This window comes from Podarcis pityusensis (assembly GCF_964106645.2).
Source record: "Podarcis pityusensis genome assembly, chromosome: 7".
NCBI classification, from domain to species: Eukaryota; Metazoa; Chordata; class Lepidosauria; order Squamata; family Lacertidae; genus Podarcis; species Podarcis pityusensis.
Window position 1 is genome coordinate 90,752,011 of NC_138031.1, and position 18,808 is coordinate 90,770,818.

The 18,808-nt window shown below is 45.9% G+C and overlaps 1 protein-coding gene across 1 annotated transcript in view; it reads right to left on the minus strand.

Moving 5' to 3' along the window:
* Positions 1 to 3,104: 3,104 nt before the first annotated feature.
* The window catches only part of LOC308481001 (uncharacterized protein), a 424,851-nt gene continuing 409,147 nt past the window's right edge, over positions 3,105 to 18,808 (minus strand). Inside the window, exon 2 of the mRNA XM_081012947.1 lies at positions 3,105 to 3,171. The gene's annotated coding sequence lies outside the window, so the exon portion shown is untranslated. The remainder of the gene's footprint in view (positions 3,172 to 18,808) is intronic.

Below are 18,808 nucleotides of genomic sequence, written 5' to 3' on the forward strand. Positions count from 1 at the left end.
TAATTTGATGGTGCAGAAGGCACTGAGGGTTGGTTCCCACAGATTTATGTAAGATTGAAGTGGATGCCATCTTTCTTCTAAAATATATTTTGGAATGTGGTTTGTGTGTCTGCCTTTCTGCTTGTTGATGGGGGATCCAGTGTCTCATGTAGCATACTAGCTTAATTTGCACTGTTCCTTAAAGGTGCTAATCTAGCACTCAGAAGAGATTACATTATTTACAGGGCCTTGTTCACTGACCTTAGAACTAAGGGAATGAGGGGTTAATATGGGAGGAGATTATCCCTGAGATAACCAGCACCAATATCATTTACAGCTTTCTGGGTCAAAACCAGCACTTCGACTGAGTCCAGAAACCCATTGCTAGCCAGTGCAGCTGGTTTAGAAGAACACATGCAAGATGATTGAGCTGCCTTGCACCATTCAAGCACAGTTCTAATTTCTGAACTGTGTCCAAGCACAGTTTTCTGTAGAGCATAAAACCTGTTGATCCCCAAATCATGTAAGTAAGTAAGTAAGTAAGTAAGTAAGTAATTCTGCCCCAGACATAAATCCTGGCTACATCCATGGTCCCCAAACATGAATGAAGGTATCTATACTTAGGATCCTATGTTCCAGCAGAGGCCACAGCTAGTGTATTAGCCCAAGCAGGTAAAAGCCACTAATTTGCAAATACTGAAGCTAGAAAGGCTAACTCCAGCTTTGTGTGCTGTCCTAATATTGATGAATAGACGCTAGTGTATTTAATATTGAGATACATTCCCAGACACTAGTGAGTCATTCCAGGGCATTTCCTTCTGTTTGCCTTCTCCTGTGTTCTATATGAGGGACTATATTTCCTTTAGGAACTGCTCAAGTTTAGAATGAGCTTGTTTCTTCTCACACTTTGTTAGAGAAAGCCATGTGTAAATATTCAGGAGAAGAACTGTCTCAGCCCTGTCTCTTGCTTTTGCTTCCTGTTTCACTTCAGCTCATTCATTCCTGAGTAAGTTTCTTCTTACAAGAATATAGCCATTATAAGATGTCTGCACTTAATGAAATTGATGCTCAAGAAATGCTACACTGCAGCTCTTGCAAAGGAGGGAGAGAGGTTTGTAACTACAGGTAACTGTGGTTGCATGGCTAGTTCCCGCCCCCGCCCCCCCGGTGGAAATAATGACACATGATGCAGTTATTAAGGTTAATGGGCTAAAAAGGTCACAACTTTACAGGTGATGAGCAGTATTGGCTTAGGCATTGGTCCTAACCGACTATATCCGACTCCAGCCTGCCTGCTTGAAGTCCGGGAAGGATTAACCACCAGTAGGGGGAGTCCTGCTGATGCACAACAACTAGGAACCCTCCCTGGGTCACTGATAGGGGGCGTGCCTTAGGCCCTAACCTCCCCAGGCTTCAGACAGGGCCACGCGCCCCGGAATCCTTTATCGGACTACCCTTCAATATGCGGGGCAGGTGATGGTACTACCTCCCCTCTTCTATCTACAGAACTATACGAATGCCTAACTGCCAATACCCAGAAAGTTCTGATGATTTACTACGAGGTAGGTGAAAACCAAGTGGCTGGTGCCAATTTGCCAAGTGGAAAAATTCCTACCAGGCCCCTCAACGGCAACCAACCAAGGTCCACAGCAAGGTCAAAAGAATCCAAACCTTATAGGGTGAGAGGGTGGGAAAAACAGGAACAGCTGGCGGGCAGCAAAGAGGGAGATCCCCAGTCGCTTCCTGCCTTTATAGGGCAGGCCACGCCCCCGAACCAGCCGATTGGCTGGCTAGGGGGTGACGCGGCCAGGAATCCCTCCAATCGCGCGGGGCTGACCTCCACCCACCGTGCGCATGGAGGGGCCGTGAAGCCCGCAACCCCACCTCCTCCTTAGGGCGGAAGTGGCTTAATTATGCAAGCCATAAACACCTGCCAATGTCATCTGTTACAACTGAGTAATACCCCCAGAATGTTTTGTTTTTCAGTTCTCTGGCTGTATCTTTGTGTTCTTTATGTTCATTAAATAACAAACCTTGTTATTGTTGTCGTTAAATAAGCCTATATGTTCTGTTCTAGGGGGTTTGACTAGATGACCCTTGTGATCCCTTCCAACTTTGCTATTCCATGATTCTATAAATTGAATAAACAACAACAACAAAACTGAAATAAAATGGAAATAAGTGCACCTTTGGCTATCCAGGACAAAGGCTATGTAAGGGTTAAATGCCAAATAGTAGTGGGGAGTTGGGATGTGGGATAAGAACATTAGGCTGACTCTTCTGAACCCTGACATTTCAAGGAGGTACTTTGACCTAGAATTCCCTCAGTTAGGTGTGAGAAGCATATGGAGAAATGCTTGGGATGGAGGGACTTGTTCTTAATTTGCCATGATCCAGAGTCTGTGGGATACGTTTGCTTTTTAGATCCTTCAGGGATCCTATCCAGCTATTTAAAGCACTTGAGGTGTGTGTGTGTGTGTGTGTGTGTGTGTGTGTGTGTTTGTGTGTGTGTGTGTGTGTGTGATTGCCTTTGGAGTAGTATGAATTCATGAGATCAGCCTGAGCTGCTGATGTCTTCTTTCTTGAGGTGGGTGGGAAATCACTTTCCTCCTCAATTCCGCTTTGCTGCCTGCCCCATTTGTGCCCGTTCACAGTGGGAAGAGCACAGCACCTGTTCTGTTTGCTTGTGGGCACTCACATCTGTCTCACAAGCTGGATGTCTTTAGAAAGCCAGAGACACAGGGAAGATTGAAACTGTTCCACTTAAGTGAAATATAAGAAATTCTTACTAAATTCCCCAAGAACAGGAGAAGCTTGCTGATTCTGAGCCAGAGGGGCACAATCTGGTTTCTCCCACCACAGCATCAAATACCAAAAGTGGATTCTTAGGAGTACTTATAGGGCTTTTTTCCACTTCTGTGTATGAGTTGTTCCCCACACTTGCACAAATGAGCACACCTGTACTGATGTTAGGTAAAAGGTAAAAGGACCCCTGACCATTAGGTCCAGTCGTGACCGACTCTGGGATTGCGGCGCTCATCTCGCTGTATTGGCCGAGGGAGCCGGCGTACAGCTTCCGAGTCATGTGGCCAGCATGACTAAGCCGCTTCTGGCAAACCAGAGCAGCGCACGGAAACGCCGTTTACCTTCCCGCCGGAGCGGTACCTATTTATCTACTTGCACTTTGACGTGCTTTCGAACTGCTAGGTTGGCAGGAGCAGGGACAAAGCAATGGGAGCTCACCTCGTCGCGGGGATTCGAACCGTCAACCTTCTGATCGGCAAGTCCTAGGCTTTGTGGTTTAACCCACAGTGCCACCCGCGTCCCTGATGTTACCAGGTGCCAATTATCCACTTCCAGAAAGCTGTTTCCCCTGCATTATCTGGAGCTGTGTGGAATGGGTGGAAAGATAGAGAACAGCATAAATACAAGCCAGAGTTTCTTAGCATTTGGAGTAGTACTTATTCGCCTGTATCTCTTCCTTGCTTCTTTGTAAACTGAAAGAACATGCATATTTATTATTGAGAGCTGTGCTGAAAAAAACACCAAATGTGCTTTCAGATCAGGCTTAATGTTGCAAACCTGTGCTTCAGGTATCACAAATGGGTCACTGACAACATTTTTTTAATAAAACAAACTTACCAGATTTTTAGCGGAAAGGGTAAATGGGGGAATAAACTAGGTTGGCATTTGTATGGATGCTGCCTGGGGCTCCTAGGGGCTGAGGTACTGTGGGCCCCCAACCTTTTTTCTGAGGAAGCTAGGCCCCCTCAATGTTCAGAGGGCCCCCCTTGTGTGCAATGTCAGGACATTGCAACTGGTCCCCTCAATCCACTGGAGAAGGTGGTGCCTCTGGATGCTGTAAAAACCATGCAGGCAGGAGAAGCACTAATTCCACAATGAACACTTGTCTGGAGCACCCCACATTCTCCACCAAAGGAGCTCATGTCCTGTGCTTAGAACAAATCAAGCCAATTTAACTAACTTATGTAGGCTATGTTTTGCAAAAGTAACTCTTTCTATGTAGAGAAACATAGGGTTTCCACAGAATTTAGTATGTTTGGTGGCTCATGATCTAAGAAGCAACAGACCTTGGGGAGAATTTCCCCAAACCTGTTTTGATACCTGGACAGAAATTACACATGAGACCTGACCCATATGCCTCCCTATGTATTTGTAATTTTGACCCCAATGTCCACTGATGGTGTATTTCCAAAGATTTAGGGCTGATCCACACATTACATTTTTTAGATGTACACCTAAAAATGTAATATATAAATGATATCAGAACTGTTTGACAACACCCACGTTATACAGGTACGTTAATCAGAGAGCCAGGATTGGTTGGAGTTCCCTGTCAGATGTGCACTTTGTCCCATGCCTATGATTGATACCATGCAAAGTACTATACTGCAATATACAAACAATACAACTATCTCTCTATAGTGTCTCCATAGTTGTTAGTCTCTTTTCTCCCTTCCAAACTCTTCCACACCTCTCTCTCTTCCCCCAGAGTGTAGCAGGCAGTAATCCAGCTCTTTGTGACAGTCAGGGGAGAGGAGAGAGCAGATGGGCTCCAGCAGGTTGAAGAGTTGTTTGGCTGGCTCTCCCACCACACTGAATCTTAAAAGTGCCACAGACTCATGTTGGGCTTATCTTTGTCTAATTCCATGCTGGGATGTGAACAGACTCTGGGCCTGGCATGGAAGCTGGAGCCTTAGACTCAGGGTGGAGTCAACCGAAGACCTGCCTGCTCCTTGTGGCCAAGTGGTCACAAGTTTATGGAACAGAAACTTGTACATTTGGAGGATGCTAGGCTAGGAAAGAATCTGCTGTTGCATGTGTGTGAACTATAAGCAGGCACTTGTATTAGATGGAGCAGTAGTAGCTGTATCTGTCTTGGGGTGTGAACACCTTGTGCTATGAACGGGATTGTGGGCATATTATGCTGCCACCTCAGGGAGATATGCCCCTTAATCTGAGGTGCATGAAAGGGGCTGAAAAAAATTTGCAGGATGAATTTGGTGAAACTGTATTGTCTGATTTTGGTATTAAATACTGAGGGATGGTTTCTTTTTCTTTTCTTTTGCACTTTGCGCTTCATTTTACCATTTTTATATTTTGCATTTCAGGGCATTTTCTCTTTCCTGTGTGTTGAGGAACCCTATTGAGAGACCTCCAGGCTAAATGCATGTTATTCTCCTCAGCAGCACAAAGACCTTCTTAGAGGCCTGGGCCACTTCCAGCTTTTGAAGCCCCTAGCCAGGGATGGCTGGTGCCCATTGCACTTGGTAGGGTTGCTAGGAGTTCATGGGGGGGGGGGTGCAATGTGGTTACAGGGGCCTAGTCAAGTTGTCCTGGTTTTCTCCGCATCCTCCTCCCTTAACTGTGGACATTTAAGCACAAATGCTTAACACCCACCTAAACTAGAAAGTGTCTTACTGGTTCAGAAGGGGTTCTTGCTGTCACAGTTGCTTCTCTGCTGGGAAAAAAATTATGTGTCCTCCAGGCTCCACCTGTTCTGATTCTCTCCCTATCCTCCTCTTCTTCAAAGAAATAATGGACATTGAAATGTTGCATAAATGTATAAATGCTTAGCAAGTAAGTGTCTTAACTTGGTTCGGAAGGCTCTCTGCTGCCACAGTTTCTAGCCATACATGATTCAGAAGTAAGCCCCACTGAATTCCATGGCGAGTGCTCCTTGGTAAGTATGTGCCGAATTACACCCTGAAGTGTAAAAGATGCCACACAGGACTGTTAACAAGGCCAGAGATATGAGACAGGACCACCCCCTCTCCCGGTTTATTTACTTCTACACCTTCTTTCCAGAATGTGGAATCAAATGAAGGGCCATTAAGTGGACAAGGCCTAGAAGACCAGTGTTAAGATCCCCATGAAGCACCCTGTGTGACCTTGGGCTGGTCCATGTCCCTCAGCCTCATCTGTGAGAATAACATGAGGAAAAGGAGACTCACCAGGAATGCTCAGAATAGGCGTCTTGACTTCCAGGTAGGCCTGGTAAGGCCAGATTCCTCATAAGATTAACATGACAACAGGAAGGAGGGGGGCGGGAACAGCACAACCAGAGCTAGGAGCCAATTTCTCCAGTCAGATCAAATTTATTATTATAAGTCCCTGTTCCATCTTTTGGATTGAGATTGGCTGGGTGGTGATTGGCCAGAGAACAGGAGATGGACATTGTTACAAAAGTTGGGCGTCACCCCCACTCTGTTGGGTGGTGGCAAATTTCCAAGGGGTTCCAGGCACTCACTCAGGGTCTGGGCTCCTTGGGAAAATTGAAAACACAGTGGAGACTGTCGTAACATTAAGAAATATGATTTACTCCCACATTACACCTTCAGTATGCATGGAAGGTGTACAGATCGCACAGCATGGTCATCTTAGGAGGGGCACTGGAGTCCAGCCAGCCTGCAGCCAGCCTGCCCAAGGCTGTTCTCCCCCTTCTTCTTCCCAACACACCTTGCTAAAAAACACTCTTTTCCACTTCAAACACCCACCCCAACCCCATAGCAACCACTGTGAGGAAAACCTGAGCTTGCAGGGTTAAACAGCTCAGAGTGTGCGTCCTGCCTACTGTGGGGCGGGGTGAGACTCTGCGTCACTTCGGAGAGTGTCAGTCCTTTGTTCTGTTCTGCTTTCACTTTTGTCCGGGACAGACACGTTTGTATGATGTTCTGTGATTGTGGATAGTTTCTGCTGTAATTAAAGTGCTTTTAGTTTTACTAACTGCGTGAGAGCCTGATTTATGCACATCAACACACAGAAGACAGAAGGCTTAATTTCTGACCGCTGCTAGACTCTGCTTTTGCTTAGAGCTTTGGAATGTGTGCTTTTGGAATGCCTTTGGAAGGCCTGCTGCAGCAGAAGCGCGCCAGACTTTTATCTCTCTGAGCAATAAATCTTCTCAGAGGTTATGGAACTGAAGTTTTTACACCGTCAGAGAAAGCCTGCTTTTATGTGCTGTGTGCTGAAAAGCTGCTGGCTGCTGAAGAAGAAAGCCCAGCTCTGAGACCCTGCCTGGAGGAAAGCAGGGAGCCTTGCTGGCTGCAAGCTGTGTGCTGCCAAGAGTCGCTGGAGGCCTCTCCTCAGAAGACGGCTGGTACGCGTGAGTACTTCTGAGCCCCAAGGGAGGACCGAGGGAGGAGATGGCTGAACTCCAGGAATCTTTTAATGTTCCGTTTGAGAAGCTCACCGGCCAGAACTGGTCCAGAAGAGCAAGGGGGTTGTTTTTGGCTACAGGGCTCTGGAGTCCATTCCAGAAGAAGCCGGCCCCACCCATGCAAGCTGCTGCTGCTGCTGGAGCTGGAGCTGGAGCTGGAGCTGGAGCTGGTGTAGCAAACGTGGAGGCTGCTCTGCAAAGAGAGCAGAGAGAGCTCTGTATGCTGAGAGCAAGTGTGGATGCTTTGCTGTTACCCCACCTAGAGGGTTTTAAGACGGCCCAGGCCGCCTGGCAGGTGCTGAAGAGTCTGTGTGAAGGCTCAGCAGGAGCCAAGGGCCAAGAGGGAGTCGAGGGCCCGGTGGGGGCTGAAGGCCACATTCCTGAAGTTACAGCTGGGAGTTGCTGCTTTGTCTCCAGGAGGCCACGTGATGAGGAGGCCCAAAACCAGAGTGCTGGGGAGCATGCAGGCCCAGGCTGTGCACCCAAAGGTGGGGGTGCAGTGAGCGCAGGAATGGCTGGAGGGGAAGCTGTGAGAGCTTTTGCCTCGATGTGGCTCCCCCTCCCATCTTGTGAGAGACTGCCCGGTGGAGGCACAGGAAGGGCCCAAGGTCTTCTCCCAGAGCAACCAGATTAGGAGCTCTTCGAAACGTGGGAAGCAAAAGCCAAAGGCAACTGGCAGAGATGGCCCTGAACACAAACATTTGGCAGCTTCTATGGCAGCATTCCAGAGCTGTAAACAGGATGCTGTGCTGACCTTCGTCGTTGACAGTGGAGCTTCCCATCATCTTGTGCCCTCTGGTGGTTTTCTGAGGAACTGCACCTCTGTAGTCTCTGGAAAATCTGTTTGTTTGGCAGATGGGACTAAGTGTGCTCTGACACAGACTGGCTCACTGTTTTGTTCTTTCTTACAGGATTCAATACAGGTGTTTGTCATTCCTGGACTGTCCTGCGCGTTGCTATCTGTTGGCGCTCTTGTTGCTGATAATTATAGAGCCTGTTTTGTGAATAACATGTGTTCTGTTTCCAGGGATGGGCAACAACTAGTCAGTGTGGAATGTAAAGATAGGCTGTTTGTGCTAGAAGCTTCTCTTGCAGGTCCAGATACCACAGAGGCAGCTCAAGCGCAATGTGCCAACATTCCAGTCCATGATGCGTGTGCTCATCTCTGGCACAGACGATGGCTCACGTGTCGTGGGGTTACATGAAGAAGATCCCAGAATGTACTGAGGCGTGCAAAATGAAATCCTGTGCTAAGTTTCTTAAGTGCAGAGCGTGTAAGCATGCAAAGGTGAAAACGTGCACATACCCAAGGTCTGAAAGGAGGGCCACTAGGCCATTTCAGCTGGTGCATGCAGATTTGTGTGGCCCTATGTCAGTAGCCAGTCTGGGCGGGGCCAAATTTGCATTGGTGCTGATAGATGATTTTTCAAGGAATGGCTGGCTGTTCACACTTAAACACAAGAGTGAGGCTGCACCGCTGATCAGAGACTGGATTGCGGCAGTGGAACTGCAATTTTCCACGCACGTACAGAACTTTCAGAGCGACTGGGGCGGAAAATTCACCGGGTCTGCACTTTAAAGTTTCTTCCACCAGAAGGGAATTCAACACAGGTTGACAGTTCCATACAGTCCTCAGCAGAATGGCACTGCAGAACACTGGAACAGAACGCTGCAGATGTCCGCAGCATTGCTGTTTGATGCTGGGCTCCCACAGTGCTTTTGGGGGGAGTCTTGGCGGACGGCCAATTTTACCTTGAACAGGTAATTTAATTCAGTGGTAGGGGACACACGCTATTTTCTGCTGCACGGCAAGAAGCCCAAGGTGCATTTCTTCCGTGTTTTTGGCTGTGAGGCTTGGGTCCTCATACCAAAGGCCAAGCGCAGAAAGGGTGGCCCTAGGTCCCAAAAGATGATTTTCTGTGGGTATGAGCCAGGGACCAAGAGGTGGAGATTTGCCAATGCATCAGGGAATCAGTCCAGAATTCTTTTTTTTTTTAAAGATATTTATTGAGATTTTCAAAATGTTACAAAAAAGAGAAAAAATAAAATAGAAGCAGAAGAGAGTTCAAAGGATAAAAATAATTGACAAAATAGAAAAAAAGAAGAAGAAAAAAACAACCAACCCCTTCCCACCATATACAAAAAAATTCCAAATGAGAAAAAATGACAGAAAAAAAGAAAAAAAAGAAGACTACAAAAATCACAAAACTTTAAAAACATTTAAAAACAAAATCATTATTTTCAAGTCCTTAACTGTCATTACCTTCTTTCTTAGACCTCCTCCTCCTCCCTTTCTTTGTATCCTAGTTATTAATTATCCCAGCAAATCCTTGACCTTATCTTTCTATAATAAAATAAACCTTAAAACTTAAAACTTAAATCTTATCCTTACCAACTTCTCATAATCATAATATTCGAGAGCCAGTGTGGTGTAGTGGTTAAGAGCGGTAGTCTCGTAATCTGGGTAACCGGGTTCGCGTCTCCGCTCCTCCACATGCAGTTGCTGGGTGACCTTGGGCCAGTCACACTTCTTTGAAGTCTCTCAGCCCCACTCACCCCACAGAGCGTTTGTTGTGGGGGAGGAAGGGAAAGGAGAATGTTAGCCGCTTTGAGACTCCTGAAGGGGAGTGAAAGGCGGGATATCAAATCCAAACTCTTCTTCTTCTTCTTCTTCTTTCATAATTCTTTAAACATCTTTGCTAAAGCCAAGTAATTTCATTCCAACATTTTTCTATCATTCATCAATTTTATAAAACAGTTCTAATGGTAGAAAAAAGAGGTATAAACAGATCCAATCTTCATCCAGCGTCCCTTCCTCCTGGTTCCAGGTTTTGTCAGTCCTTATTCCCATCAATCTAGCCCATTAACCTGGCAACCTTATGTCCGAGGCCCTCAAGTCTCTTCCATGACCCTTCCACGGCTCTTCTTCATACTTGTAACTGTATTTTCCCTTGTCTCCTGCTCGTAGTAACTCCAGCTTGACAATGTTTTTAACCCTTCTCAACAGATCAGCCCCTTTTCCATGTTCAACAATGAATTCCATGTAGTATTTAAAAGCATGTTTCAAAGGCCCTCCAAAATTGAGAGCCCCCACAGTCCCGAACATCTCACGGCCCGTTGCCGTATTTGAGAAGTCCAAACATCCCAACATAGGGGGGTCAATCCAGCCCCCCATTTCCAAACCAAGCCAAACTTTTCCTTTCCAGATATGGCTTTTTCCAAGTTCCAAGTTGGATTTTGTCAAATCCAAAAAATCATATTCCTGTTGGGCCTGTTCTGTCAAAACACACTCCTGATTTAATGTCAAAAACTCCTGTTCTGTCAAGACACACTCCTGATTTAAATCCTGAGTGGGCTCCACATATTTTCCCACTGTCTGTTCAAAGTTTCCCACTGCCTGTTCAAAATTTCTAGTCGAAGTCGCCATCCAATTCACCTTCTCGTGTAATTGTTCCAGTAGATCGTTTGTTTTATAGAGAGCATACAACAAGGCTTCTGAATACATTGTCCTACAAGGTCAGATACTTGTTCCCACGGTTGTAATCTGTAACAGCTGTCGACTCCCTGGAGTTAGTTACAGTTTCACAGTTACAATTTCACAGACTCCCCCAGGGGGAAGACTTCTATTTATTCTTGCAACAAAGTTTCCTTTTTAAAGATACTTTGTCCATATATAATCCTTTAAAATGCGAAAGGGAACAGTGGAATCACTAGGTTTCTCTTCTTTTAGCCATCTGTCAAAAACAATTGTCTTTGGTTAATGAACTTCACGCGTCAGTCCTGACAGCCCGCTCCAGGATCAGGACGGAGGAAAGTTACTTCACTTTAAAGTCACTTTAAACAGTCCAAAAAGATCCCCCCTTCTCCTGCTGTCGAAGGGGGGTTCCACAATTTTAAATGGTGAAATCCAATCTTTTAAAAGCGATTTCCTGAGCTCTAGTTTAAATTGCCTTTGCTTTATTCTGTTTACAAAAGAACGGAAGGATGACTTCCTGTTTAGACCTTCCCATTCCATACCAAATTCAAGTAAATCTTTAGAGTCCGATTCTTTCCTACTCGCAAGTCCTTATTTGATGTCCAATTGTTCAAAGTCTAAGTACTCACGGGTGCTTATTTTAAAGTCCAAATTGTCCCAGGAAAAAGGCAGCGCTCTCCGGCAACAGCTATGCGGCTTCGCTACACGGAAATAGCAGTTGACTCACAGCACCGCGCCACTTCCCCCTCTTCACTTCGGAGCCCGTTAGTGGGTTCCTTAGCGGGTTGGGGGGGCGCTAAAGGTGCCCGCCGAGTCCCATGGTCACAGGCTTAATCCACCTGTGATTTTTAAGTGGGTCCCCACTTCGCCGTAGCGGAGAAGACCCGTTTTCCGCGGAGCTAGTCCCTCCAGTTCAGAGGGAGTCCGCCATTGTCGGTGGCGCCACCCCGGAAGGAATCAGTCCAGAATTCGGCTCAGCAACAGTGCTGAATTCTGTGAGCAGAGTGGGTGGACACGCATACATGGGAACCCTGATGTTCTTTCAGAGGATCTGCTTGACTCTGCTGATGAAGAAGAGGAAGAGGTTGAACCTGCTGCTGAGGCACAGAGTCCTGACCCAGAGCAGGTAGAGGGAAGAACTCCTAAAGCTGTGAAGCTTGAACACAGCAGTGCTCCTTCTTCTCCCACAGGTTCAGCTGAGAAGTCCAGACGGCGCAATAAGTCAGAGGGGGAACTCTCCAATGCCAAGGACATTCTGGCTGGCCCTAGTGGGTCAGAGGGGGTACCTGAAGTTGGGTTGCGCCGTTCAACTCAGGCAACGAAAGGGAAACCTCCTGACAGGTTTGCAGTCACTAGTGTGTGGGTTGGTATGGCACAGTGTGAACCTGAGAGTTTTGAGGATATTCATAGAATCATAGAATCATAGAATCATAGAGTTGGAAGAGACCACAAGGGCCATCGAGTCCAACCCCCTGCCAAGCAGGAAACACCATCAGAGCATTCCTGACATATGGTTGTCAAGCCTCTGCTTAAAGACCTCCAAAGAAGGAGACTCCACCACACTCCTTGGCAGCAAATTCCACTGTCGAACTGCTCTTACTGTCAGGAAGTTCTTCCTAATGTTTAGGTGGAATCTTCTTTCTTGTAGTTTGGATCCATTGCTCCGTGTCCGCTGCTCTGGAGTAGCAGAAAACAACCTTTCTCCCTCCTCTATGTGACATCCTTTTATATATTTGAACATGGCTATCATATCACCCCTTAACCTCCTCTTCTCCAGGCTAAACATGCCCAGCTCCCTTAGCCGTTCCTCATAAGGCATCGTTTCCAGGCCTTTGACCATTTTGGTTGCCCTCCTCTGGACACGTTCCAGTTTGTCAGTGTCCTTCTTGAACTGTGGTGCCCAGAACTGGACACAGTACTCCAGGTGAGGTCTGACCAGAGCAGAATACAGTGGCACTATTACTTCCCTTGATCTAGATGCTATACTCCTATTGATGCAGCCCAGAATTGCATTGGCTTTTTTAGCTGCCGCGTCACAATGTTGGCTCATGTCAAGTTTGTGGTCAACCAAGACTCCTAGATCCTTTTCACATGTACTGCTCTCAAGCCAGGTGTCCCCCATCTTGTATTTGTGCCTCTCATTTTTTTTTTTTGCCCAAGTGCAATACTTTACATTTCTCCCTGTTAAAATTCATCTTGTTTGTTTTGGCCCAGTTCTCTAATCTGTCAAGGTCGTTTTGAAGTGTGATCCTGTCCTCTGGGGTGTTAGCCACCCCTCCCAGTTAGGTGTCATCTGCAAATTTGATCAGGATGCCCTTGAGTCCATCATCCAAGTCGTTGATAAAGATGTTGAATAAGACCGGGCCCAAGACAGAACCCTGTGGCACCCCACTAGTCACTCTTCTCCAGGATGAAGAGGAACCATTGATGAGCACCCTTTGGGTTCGGTCAGTCAACCAGTTACAAATCCACTGAGTGGTAGCATAGTCAAGACCGCATTTTACCAGCTTCTTTACAAGAATATCATGGAGCACCTTGTCAAATGCCTTGCTGAAATCAAGGTAGGCTACATCCACTGCGTTCCCTTCATCTACCAGGCTTGTAATTCTGTCAAAAAATGAGATCAGGTTAGTCTGACATGACTTATTTTTCAGAAATCCATGCTGACTATTGGTGATCACAGCATTCCTTTCTAGGTGCTCACAGACTGTTTGCTTAATGATCTGCTCCAGAATCTTCCCTGGTGTTGATGTCAGACTGACTGGGCGGTAATTATTTGGGTCCTCTCTTTTCCCCTTTTTGAAAATAGGGACAACATTTGCCCTCCTCCAGTCTGCCGGGACTTCGCCTGTTCTCCAGGAATTCTCATAGATGACTGCCAGTGGTTCTGAGATCACATCTGCCAGTTCTTTTAATACTCTTGGATGCAGTTCATCTGGCCCTGGAGACTTGAATACATCTAAACTAGCCAGTATTCTTGTACTATTTCCTTAGTTATTCTGGGCTGTGTTTCCTTTGCTGAATCATTTGCTTCAAATTCTTCAGGTCAGGCATTGTTTTCTTTATCAGAGAAGATTGAGGCAAAGAAGGCATTGAGGAGTTCAGCCCTTTCTGTGTCCCCTGTTTGCATTTCACCATCTTCTCCTCTGAGTGACCCCACTGTTTCTTTGTTCTTCCTCTTGCTACGAACATATCCATAAAAGCCTTTTTTGTTGCTTTTAACCTCTCTAGCAAGCCTGAGTTCATTCTGTGCTTTAGCTTTTCTGACTTTGTGTCTACACGTGCTGGCTATTTGTTTGAATTCCTCTTTGGTGGTTCCCCCCTTTTCCATTTTTTGTACACATCCTTTTTTAATCTTAACTCAGTTAAAAGTTCTTTAGATAGCCACCCTGGCTTCTTTAGGCACCTTCCATGTTTCCGTCTCATTGGTATTGCCTGAAGTTGTGCTTTTACTATCTCCCTCTTAACAAACTCCCAGCCGTCATGAACTCCCTTTCCTTTTAGTATTACTGTCCATGGGATCTCACCCAGCACTTCCCTAAGTTTGATGAAGTCGGCTTTCTTAAAGTCAAGAAATTGAGTCCTAGTATGCTTGGCTGCTCCTTTCCGCTGTATAGTAAACTTCAGAAGAGCATGATCACTCGCGCCTACTGATCCTTCCACTTCTACCCCACTAACCAGGTCATCAACATTGGTTAGGACCAGATCTAAAATGGCTGTTCCTCTTGTTGCTTCTCCCACTTTCTGGACAATGAAGTTGTCTGCAAGGCCAGTGAGGAATCTGTTTGACCTTATGCTCTTGGCTGAGTTTGACATCCAACAAATATCCGGGTAATTAAAGTCCCCCATTACTACTATCTCCCTTCCTTTTGCATGCTTGGCCATCTGTTCCAGGAAGGCATCATCTATGTCCTCCGTTTGGCTTGGGGATCTATAGTAAACTCCCACAATGAGGTCACTGTTATTCTTCTGTTATGTTCAGAAACTGCCTCAGGAAGAGGAAATGGCATGAGGCAATGCAGAAGGAGATGAGCTCAATGGAGTCTCTAGGTGTGTTCTCCCTCACGAATTGCCAGTGGGCAAACAGGCCGTGAGTAGCCGCTGGATTTATCGTCTTAAACCCACAGCAACTGGATAACCACAGTACAAGGCTAGGCTAGTAGCCAGAGGGTTCACGCAGCAGAAGGGGCTGCATTATACTGAGTTATATGCTCCTACCTCCAGAAGCGAAACTCTGCGCATGCTCTTAGACATTGCTGCACAAAGAGGTTTGCTGGTGCATCACTTTGATGTGAATGTAGCCTACTTGAACTAAGACTTCCAGGAGGATCTGTACATGCTTCCTCCTCCAGGGTTTGAGGGCAATGAGCAAGGTACTGTATGGAGACTTCACAAGTCGATTTACGGTTTGAAACAGTCGGCCAGAAATTGGAACTTGTGCCTGAATGAAGCTTTAGAGGAGCTAGGTTTCAGGAAGAGTCTTGCTGACAGCCTGTACATTAATGGGTCAGGAGAGTCACAGAAAATGGTGTTAATCTTCATTGATGACATCATTTACACCGCAAGGACAAACAGGTACAGAAGTGTGCCAGAGCTTGGGAAGCGGTTTCAGCTCAAGAACCTGGGTGCAGTAACGATCTACCTGGGCGTGGAGATAGCTAGAACTGAGGATGGTAGCTTCTTGCTCAGTCAGAAAGGCAAGATTGAGCAGTTGCTTGAGAAGTTCAGAATGTATGATTGTGCAGAGGTTAGGACACCCATGGAGATGAGGTACGTGAAAGACAGTCAGCAAGCAGAACGTGCTCAGTTCGAGAATGCTGAGCTCTTTCAGTCAGCTCTGGGTAGTCTGTGGTATCTGTCCCAGTGGAGCAGACCGGACATTGCTTTTGCTACCAATCTGCTCAGTAGGGGAGCTTCAAAGCCCAGTGTAAGTGCCTGGCACGGTATCAAGCGGGTACTGCGTTACCTGCAAGGATACCAAGGACTTTAGTCTCAAACTGTCAGCTGCAGGTGAGACCTTGTCTTCAGTGTCACTTCTGGATAGGCTCAGGGTCCGGCTTTATGGTGAAAACCTGCTGCAGGCAAGGCAGCCTCTGAGCCTCCCAGAAGATCTCTCGAAGACATGCAGAGAAAGCTGGAAGAAATGCAGGAAAACAAAAGCCAGGCACACCTTTTTCCATCTGTTGTTTATCTAGGCTTATTTTCTCCTTTGGCAGCTAATTGTCCCTGTTCTTCCCCCTCTCTCCATCCTGAAGGATAATAGGAGAGAGGCGACCAGGAGAGAGAAACCACACCCAGTCGCTTTGCCATTTCTCTGCCACCCTCTCACTCTCTCTGCCTACCTCTGAGGGAGCTTTTCTGGGCCAGTCTGGACTCACGTTTTATTTTGAGTGTGTTCTTGACACAGTAATAGTGCATTGTTCTTCTTTATTAGTTGCTATCTGATGCATGTTGTTGTTGTTGTTGTTTAGTCGTTTAGTTGTGTCCGACTCTTCGTGACCCCATGGACCAGAGCACGCCAGGCACTTCTGTCTTCCATTGCCTCCCACAGTTTAGTCAAACTCATGCTGGTAGCTTCGAGAACACTGTCCAACCATCTCGTCCTCTGTCGTCCCCTTCTCCTTGTGCCCTCAATCTTTCCCAACATCAGGGTCCTTTCCAGGAAGTCTTCTCTTCTCATGAGGTGGCCAAAGTACTGGAGTCTCAGCTTCACGATCTGTCCTTCCAGTGAGCATTCAGGGATGATTTCCTTAAGAATGGAGAGGTTTGATCTTCTTGCAGTCCATGGGACTCTCAAGAGTCTCCTCCAACACCATAATTCAAAAGCATCAATTCTTCGGCGATCAGCCTTCTTTATGGTCCAGCTCTCACTTCCATACATCACTACTGGGAAAACCATAGCTTTTACTATACGGACCTTTGTTGGCAAGGTGATGACTCTGCTTTTTAAGATGCTGTCTAGGTTTGCCATCGCCTTTCTCCCAAGAAGCAGGCGTCTTTTAATTTCGTGACTGCTGTCACCATCTGCAGTGATCATGGAGCCCAAGAAAGTAAAATCTTTCACCGCCTCCATTTCTTCCCCTTTTATTTGCCAGGAGGTGATGGGCCCAGTGGCCATGATCTTCGTTTTTTTGATGTTGAGCTTCAGACCATATTTTGCGCTCTCCTCTTTCACCCTCATTAAAAGGTTCTTTAATTCCTCCTCACTTTCTGCCATCAAGGTTGTGTCATCTGCATATCTGAGGTTGTTGATATTTCTTCCAGCAATCTTAATTCCGGCTTGGGATTCATCCAGCCCAGCCTTTCACATGATGAATTTTCCATATAAGTTAAATAAGCAGGGAGACAGTATACAGCCTTGTTGTACTCCTTTCCCAATTTTGAACCAATCAGTTGTTCCATATCCAGTTCTAGCTGTAGCTTCTTGTCCCACATAGAGATTTCTCAGGAGACAGATGAGGTGATCAGACACTCCCATTTCTTTAAGAACTTGCCATAGTTTGCTGTGGTCGACACAGTCAAAGGCTTTTGCATAGTCAATGAAGCAGATGTCTTTCTGGAACTCTCTAGCTTTCTCCATAATCCAGTGCATGTTTGCAATTTGGTCTCTGGTTCCTCTGCCTCTTCTAAATCCAGCTTGCACTTCTGGGAGTTCTCGGTTCACATACTGCTTGAGCCTACCTTGTAGAATTTTAAGCATAACCTTGCTAGCGTGTGAAATGAGTGCAATTGTGCGGTAGTTGGAGCATTCTTTGGCACTGCTCTTCTTTGGGATTGGGATGTAGACTGATCTCCAATCCTCTAGCCACTGCTGAGTTTTCCAAATTTTCTGGCATATTGAGTGTAGCACCTTAACAGCATCATCTTTTAAAATTTTAAATAGTTCAGCTGGAATACCATCACTTCCACTGGGCTTGTTATTTGCAATGCTTTCTAAGACCCATTTGACTTCACTCTCCAGGATGTCTGGCTCAAGGTCAGCAACCACATTACCTGGGGTGTACAAGCCATCCATATCTTTCTGGTATAATTCCTCTGTGTATTCTTGCCACCTCTTCTTGAAGTCTTCTGTTTCTGTTAGGTCCTTACTACTTTTGTCCTTTATTATGGTAATCTTTGCACAAAATGTTCCTTTCATATCTCCAATTTTCTTGAACAGATCTCTGGTTCTTCCCATTCTGTTGTTTTCCTCTATTTCTTTGCATTGCTCGTTTAAGAAGGCCCTCTTGTTACTCCTTGCTATTTTTTGGAAATCTGCATTCAATTTCCTGTATCTTTCACTATCTTCCTCGCATTTTGCTTGCCTTCTCTCCCCCGCTATTTGTAAGGCCTCGTTGGACAGCCACTTTGCTTTCTTGCATTTCCTTTTCATTGGGATGGTTTTAGTTGCTGCCTCCTGTATAATGTTGCAAGCCCCCATCCATAGTTCTTCAGGCACTCTGTCCAGCAAATCTAAATCCTTTAAACTGTTCCTCACTTCCACTGTGTATTCATAAGGGATTTGATTTAGATTGTATCTTACTGGCCCAGTGTTTGTCCTACTTTCTTCAGTTTAAGCCTGAATTTTGCTATAAGAAGCTGATGATCTGAGCCATAGTCAGCTCCAGGTCTTTTTTTCGTTGGCTTCTCCAGTGCAACCTCATTGGGTATGTCTTGAGAGGCTACAGCGCAAACAAAGCAGGTAAAAAATAAATCAGAACATTTGTGGTTTAAAACGTTACAAAATTTCAGCAGGAAGTTACAGGATAGGCACTGATTAGAACTGAACCAGTGTGAACTTTTGCAGGTGAAAACAGTCTGGAAAGGAGGATTGTGTATGTCTGCCCAAATAGCATCATGAGCACAAATCACTGTGAATGTGCTCTACAAAGGCCACCCTCTACAAAGGCTCTACAAAGGGCCCCTCTCAATATGGTTCGGTGGAACCTTAGATGCAACCAGCATCCTTCTAACTAGGAGAGACTCTATTTTTGATAGTGAATGTTCTTCAGGCAGAGACTCATATTATTTGTTAATCTGTTAAATACTATGCCCATTGGTGACATAATGGTAATATGATGCTGAATACTACTGGCTGTAATAATAATGCCATCTTGAAATCCACCAATGCAGAGAAGAACTTATTTGGCCTACTTTTGGCACAGAACTTTCTGTTAACTACCAGCTCAAATCCA